This window comes from Alosa alosa, chromosome 8, assembly GCF_017589495.1.
Source record: "Alosa alosa isolate M-15738 ecotype Scorff River chromosome 8, AALO_Geno_1.1, whole genome shotgun sequence".
In the NCBI taxonomy this organism is placed as follows: Eukaryota; Metazoa; Chordata; class Actinopteri; order Clupeiformes; family Clupeidae; genus Alosa; species Alosa alosa.
The window spans coordinates 8,511,046-8,518,821 of record NC_063196.1 but is presented as its reverse complement, the minus strand read 5'-3'; the positions used below and the strand labels follow the sequence as shown (position 1 = coordinate 8,518,821).

Below are 7,776 nucleotides of genomic sequence, written 5' to 3'. Positions count from 1 at the left end.
CACCTGGTCTTTGGAAGCCATTCTTGAAGCTACCTCAGAAGATGCAGGTGAGATGAAAGACAAGATGAAGGTTAGAGCGATGTATGGTTACTGGTAGATAGCTCTCCAAATTTTGACCGTAAATTACAACCTGTAAGGCTAGTTGGTGGAATTCTGATCATGCTTAAACCTACAAGTGAGGCTGTAATAGGCTTGAATAAGAATTGTGCATGCTTGTGTGATGTGTGTATGTGTGCGCAGTGCATTTGTGTCTATCTGTGCGAGCATACAGTACTGTATGTGTGTGTGCGTGCGCGTCTGAGAGAGAAGAACCCAGCATAATCCATTCCATTGTCAAGAACCTCAAGTGTGCCTGTAATTGAACTCAGTTGTTTGGACTTGATAGAAATAAGACCTGATTTGTATTTCAGTAAAACAAAAATAACTGCACCCTTTTTTGGCGCCAGAAAATCAGTCTGGCTAAATGGAACTCATTTGGATCCATATAATGTCAGATGAGGATCTGTCATCTCCAATGTGTAAACATTTAAGATGCGACAGTATGTGCGTGGCTCTGAGTAATACAGCTTCAATAAACCCGGGTGTCAGGCACGCTTGATTTATTTGAAGTAGAGGGGAAGAGTTTAATATGGGACACATGGTTTTAATAGATAGTCGGAGTTGGACCAGATAAATTGCCTCACAGTTGAGTGGTGGCTTGGTAGGCAGAGACTGATGCATAGGGTAGAGAGACAAGACTGACGTGTCAAGGACAGTCATGATCACGGAACCCGGAGCATTTTGCAACCACTGATGTGACTGTTAAAGAGCCATCTGGGTCACAGGAGAATAGTGACGCAGGTATAGATCTCTCAGAGAAGGGAATGAAATTTGAATTTTTATATATATATATATATACTGTATGTCTATTTTTGTCTAACAAATACAGTAAGTAGAGTAAGTCATCAGTATAAAGTATTGTATTTCTTTCACATTTGCCATGGAAATATATAATTGTGTTTGTTCCAACACCATGTTGATTTTTAACACTGACATGAGGCGGAGGGGTGCCGAGCTGAAGAAAAGTGTTTAGATGACTCAGGCTTTTCTCCCCACCGGGCATCAAAAGCTGTCAGTGTGCTTGGAGTCGATGTTGAGTCTACATCCTCTGTTCGTTTTATTTGTTTCCTTGAAATGAGAGGGGGGCGATTGATCACTGTCCAGTCTTCGGCCTCCACAATAAGGGCCGTCTTTGTAGTCCAGCAGCACAGTGCGGGGCCCCCAGTGCCTACACAAATGGAAGAAATTACACTCAAGTGAATTATGGGGTTTTCCTCTTGGACGTCTCTGGCATTTATTATATTACAAGTGCATTAATGCAAGCGTCAGAAATGAAACGAGGGGAAAGCAATAAAACCTTGTCCTGTATATTGTTGTAATGGTCTAAATAATCCCTCTAGATGGAACAGATCTCACTTTCAGAGAGTCTGCGTTGCTGTTATTCTTTAAAGCCATAATATGACAGTCATTATTTCCAAGTATGAGCAATGTAGGCCACAATAAGCAGACACTGAATGCCTATTATGGATTTAACTTTGTTCAAATGCCACGTGCACATTTTGTTGTCTGTGTCCACTCTTCATATAGTTGATTAGACGTGTTCTACATGCACACCACTTTACTGATGGCTGTAAGGCACGAATCTGGTTTGGCTTTGGGTTCTCACTCTTTTTAATTGGTTTTCTAACCTCTCGAACTGGTGAAAACACTCGGCATATGAACCTGTGCGACCGTTGGAATCCAACACCAGAACAAGCTGAGAGACAGAGAAGCATTGTCACACAGATTGCAAGTGTAGTCACCCCTATGGTGGTGGTCTAGTGGTTGGGGATCTTGGCTTCCAAATGGAACCCCAGAGAGTTGTGAATTTGAGTTCCTAAGAAGTTCCAAGTTCCTAAGACCCTAAGTTGCTCCATGGGGACAGTCCCTCTAGTTATATTCACTGGTAGTCACTCTGGATGAGTGCATCCGCTAAATGAAAAATACTGTATGGATGTAACCTAATGAAATTATGTCCACATTTATTCTCTCCATAGTACATTATACATTACAACCGTCGTGCTGCAACCGCCGACTTCAAGGCACTTAACCCTTGCCTAACCTTTTGTGCCTTCCATGCAGCGCTGCCTGGAAGATGATGTTGGAGGCTTAAAACACCCTTCAGCCAGTTAGCAGCCCAGCTGGTTGTCACCATCTTTTAAAACATCGTCCGAAGTGCCTGCTTCTAGCACCTTTTTCCACAAACAAGCCAATTAGGTGCCACATTTCCGATGACCACAAATTATGTATTCTGTGTGGTGTGTATGGGCTGATCCTCCCAGCAGGAAATTGCCAGCTCAACCACCAATCCGCATCAACGTCATACCATTGTACTCTATGTTGTCTCCATCTGTAACGTAGCAACTAATTGACTAACTCTAGATGATGCGGAAAATTAGTCCTGTTAAACGGCATTTTGAAAAAGATGGTTGTAAATTTCAAACTTTTTTGGTTGAACTCTCTTTTCCTGCCTTCTAAGACATCTTAGAATCACCCCTATAACGGTCATTTTTGAAAGCAGCATGGATGTATCCTTGAAGCTGCCTACTACCCATAAAGTTGTGTGACAACTCTCTGAAACAGCTGTGAAAAATAAATAAACAAGACGGATGACACTCGGAACCATGGACGGATTATGGACTTTCGGGCCCCTGGGCCCAGATGTATTAAGGGCCCCCCACTAATTGTCACTATGTGGGGGTGTCCTCCCCAGAACATTTTTAATTTGTTTGATGTGATTTTCTGTATTCTGATGCATTTTGGGGATGGCCAATACTTTAATTCAGTCAGATTCATAGCCTACATCCTGATTTGTTGATATTGAGGCAGTGATTCCATGCAAAGGCTTGTGCTTCAGGGCCCCCTGACCCCTTGGGCCCCTGGGCCTGGGCCCGGTAGGCCCGTGCAGTAATCCATCCCAGCTCGTAACAGCTGCTGATTGTGTTGAAATGTCATTTGTTTTGACTTTTTTGCTTAGATCTGTCAAAATCTAGCGAGAAATAAACACTGTACTATCTAATTTTACCATTGTTGTAACCATTGATAGCGTCTGGTCTGATTTACGTGCTGTTTGTCAGACAACTTTCTACCGTTAGCCTGCTAGCTTCCATAGGCTAATTTAACATTCTTGCTTGTGCTGTCATACTGTAGTGCCAACGTTCTCTTAAGGGACCATTCAAAACCATTGTTATTAAAAGATGCCTTCACTTCAAAGTCGTGTCTTATGAGACAGCTCTCCATCATGGCAGCGAGGCAGCAAGGTCATGCCTTTCATTTTGAACGGACCCAATCTATCCATAGAATGAATAAATGAAGGAAATTTAGGATTTCATTGATTGTACAACATTTGTTGATTGGTTGGTGTACAGGTGAGCAGACAGTAGCCTCAACTGGACTTGGTTGACCCACAAAATGCACATTGTGTATATAACAGTAGGCCTATACAGTACAGGGTGGGTGGGTGACTGCAGAGCTGGGTGAGCTTGTGTATAATTGCGTCTAAATTATACGAGTCCTCGTAGTGAAGGCACTTGCAGCCAGGAAGCAGGGCCAAACATCTGATACTGACTTTCTTTATTGGACTGGAGAAAGTGTGTGAAAATGTGCAAACTTGGCAATGTGTCGCTCGTTGTCGTTTCTGGGTGTGCTGCATTGGCCGATGGCGCTGTCAGACCTTAAATCAACTTCATCTCAAATCATCATCCTCCAAAAAAAAAATTCTTTCTGATAACCATTTGCTGTGAAAGACTGTGTGTGTGTTTGTGCGTGTGTGTATGTGTGTTTGGCAGGGATTAGGGCTGGCCAGATGGCTTTGACTTTGGTCTCTGTGGCCGTAGCAAAGGTCTTGAGCTGCCCCCTCTCCCTCACACTCCTATCTGCTGTGACCACAGCTCCCATATCTCAGTGGAGTGGCGGAGGTGTCTGGCATTGCTCAGAGTGGACGTTGTAAATAACGCTCCGATGTGGAGATCAGGAGTGGACGCCATCCAGAAGCTGCAATGGGAAACATCACCATAGTGACAGCGGCCTTGGAGTCCATTCAATTCAGTTCAGTTCCATTCCGTTTTCAGTTTTATTCATTGTAGCACTGTCTTGAGGTGCTTTGCCAAGCCCTTCCATCTTCACACAAGGCCACAAGGTTGAAATCAACTTCAGCATAATACATTGTTAAAGACTTTATGGATCGGTTTCCTGTACATAGATTAAGCTCAGTTCTAGACTAAAAGGAAACTTCAATAAAAATCCCCATTGTAAAAAACGTTTAGTCCTGGGGTGTCAAACTCAATTTCTGCCCTAAACTGTGGGTGTTTAATGGGGAGTCAACACATAGAATGTGTCACTGCTTCGTCCCAGGTTATGGATTAAACATTCCTCTGAGCTTGGTTTGAATGAGGCATCTAATAAAAATAAAAATAAAGCCATGATGCCACCCTAAATAGACTGTGTGTGCAGACAACAAGGAATGCCATTCGCGGCCCAGCTTTTGAAGAGCCTTCAGTCTGTCCAGTCTGAGAGAACGTCTCGAGTTGAAAAGAAAAGGGAAAAAAAAACTCTTCTGCAAAATAATTTCCGAGATCCCGCTTCACGGTGTCCTATGGGGGAACTGACCGTCTGTGTTGTCCATTTTACTCATTGCCCTTAAATATGATTCAAGCCTTTCCATTCTGTAATAAGAACAAAGGACCAAATGGCACTTTCAAGTGACTTAAGAGCTGAACCGTGAGACACACAACAGGGGACATGTTGCTAAGTGGCTGGTCTACATCCTGTCTGAGGCGTGGCGATATCGAAGCATTTTCTTTTTTTTGCCGTGATAAATTGTTAAAAGTCACACGGAACGTGACCACAGTTGTTCAACAATGTGGTGCCCGTCCTCTGTGCTCTGCTTTTTTCATATAATTTGCCTCTGTTTTTCACATCTCTGATGTGGTGTGGAAACATTTCCTGGCCCTGGCCCACATTTAGCAACCTCTAATGGTGCTTTTTATTCTTTAAAATAGTTTACTTAGGAAATTAAGGTCTTCTCCACAGAGGGATGATTTCTTTTTATGCTAGTGCTTTAAGCGTTTGTCATCAAGATGCCATCCTTCCATACACAAAGTAACATGCCATCAAATATTTTCAGTGTCTGCTGTCAAACATAAGGGAGTGCATTCACCTGCAGAGCTTCCCATTGAAGTACTCTCTCTCTCTCTCTCTTTCTCTCCCTTTCTTTCTTGCCCTCTCTCACACATGCACACACGCACACACACACACACACACACACACACACAGATGCATACTGCTACACAGACATAGACACATATAGTATAAAGACATGTACACCATGCCACTGAGAAAACAGAGGCTTGTGAGGTTACCACACACACACACACACAGTTGAAAACAAGACCACAATGCTCCACAGAAAACAGAAATGCACATAGACACTCCATCCCACACACATACACACAAGCCACACATAAACAGATGTTTACATCATGCCACACAGTAAAGAGGCATACCTGTAGGCATACCACACACACACACACACACACACAGTCATACACAGCAGCGTACAGTTCCTCTTTCCCTTTCTCTCTCTCATACACACACATAGATGCACAAACACCCCCCCACACACACACACACACAGCAGCGCACAGTCTCTCTCTCTCTCTCTCTCTCTACCTCCTCTCTCTCTCATACACACACATAGATGCACAAACACCCCCCCCACACACACACAGCAGCGCACAGTCTCTCTCTCTCTCTCTCTCTCTCTCTCTCTCTCTCTCTCTCTCTCTCTCTCTCTCTCTCTACCTCATACACACACACACCCATCCACCCAAACACAGAGATGCACAAACAAACAAACACACACCCATTGAAGTGGTTACAGTACACATCAGACTCCTACCTGTTCTCAGCACTGAGGCTATTGCGGAGCCCTGTCATGTCTGCGTGGTGTTTACAGTGCAGCGGCAGGCGGCCTGTCAGATTAGCCCGTTGGCTTCGGCAGCATTCCGCATGTCTCAGGTGCTTTCACCTGATATCACCTGATCTTACACCTGAACTAGCCCCTTGAAGAAAACAACCTGCTCAGAAAAGATAAGAGAACATGGCATACACTAAATCACACAGTACTGTAGCAGATGTGTGAACAGTACTGTAGCAGACTCTTTCAGTTGTACAGTAGGCAAATATTTGCCCCTAAAAAAAACAAGAGTAAATGCTCTGAATTCAGAAGCTTGAAACTGACTCTGTGCTATTATGTAATTCACCCTTCTAGTTTAATCATTATCAAAGTCAAAGAAAGAGACACTGATTGGCTAAAAAAATAACGGACTTTGAAAATAGCGAGAGCAAAAAGAAAGCATAGTCTATGTGATATTTTTCTAAATTACAGACGTGGTCATTTCAAGGTGGTCTAAATTAAACGCATAGAGGCGATAAAATGCTGTGGTGACAAGTGGGCAAAACCAAACACAGACAAATAAAGCATAGCTATTATCGCGTGGCAAGATCTGCAGCCGTCATACATTCCTTTCGTGTGAGTCATTACAGTGGAAGCTGCTTTGAAAATTGTAGCGATCTCACTCTCAGGCAAGATTCACCTTTGGCCAGGACGGCCTTTTATTGGAACAGGCAGACTCAAACACAATCAGACATACGGATCACTACATAGGGCAACACAGGGGTAGTCTCAGCTGCACATGTAACACACAATAAGGGTTTACCGAACACATCAACACATGAGGTACAGCACAGTACAGTACAGAGGATAAGCACATGAGGTACAACCAAAGAGACTAACACGCTAACAAATACACAACATGGTAAACGTAACTACAACTATTATAACCGACATTACACATTCTAGCATTCACTCGCACTGCATTCTGGGAGACACTCATTCAACGTTAGACATGAACATCCACCGACATATTAATAAATTCCACGTTGCAGGAGGGAGCAGGACGCAACAGGCACCCTTCCCAACAGACACATCACCTGATGAGCCAGACACAACACTGTGGTTTCACACGGTGGTGGAGCAATACGCTAACATCAAAGGCACTCCATTTGGCTTGTTACAAACGATTGCATAAGATCAAAAGTACTTTTTTTTGGTTATTCATTTTTACATCTTCTTTTAAATGGGTAGGCCTACAATTCAGATAGAGACAAGACAGCTAACACTTATCACATTTGCCCCAAGCATCAAAAGCCTTGCCAAACACGCCTTCCCTACGCCTCTGCCCAGATGAGTTACAAAACAAATATTAATGCACTGCCATCATCACTGGTCTACAATCAATCAATTTAATGTCTCTCCAACAAGAAAACTCTGTTCTCTGTTCTCACTCTCCATAGGTTACAGTGTTTCCCACAGAATTGGATTCAATTTGTGGCGGTTGCTGACTTTGACAACGGGGGGTTAAAATAAAGGTTCGTACTTCTCCTTGGGACAAGCACTTTTGAATTTTAGAAAACACTTTTCCATTTACATCGGGATTTTGCCAACATTCAGGTTCAGAGTCAATAAAATGAGCCCTTCAACGAAATTTACAAGCAGCTGTAAGTAGACTAAGCATGCTAAATTCGACATCCAAACAGTATTCTAACGTTAGCTTTGAGATACTGTATGATTTCATAACTTAACTTAGTTTAGTCTCTTCAATGTAGCATACAATGTTGTGATAAAACCTTAGCAGA

General features: G+C 43.1%; 1 long non-coding RNA gene across 1 annotated transcript; it reads right to left on the bottom strand.

The window, feature by feature from the left end:
• Positions 1 to 582: 582 nt before the first annotated feature.
• Positions 583 to 6,273, bottom strand: LOC125299737. The gene is made up of 2 exons (XR_007194435.1): positions 5,978 to 6,273; positions 583 to 1,267 (listed from the first exon to the last, which is right to left on the bottom strand). It is a non-coding gene; the product is annotated as an uncharacterized LOC125299737 (long non-coding RNA).
• Positions 6,274 to 7,776: the final 1,503 nt, after the last annotated feature.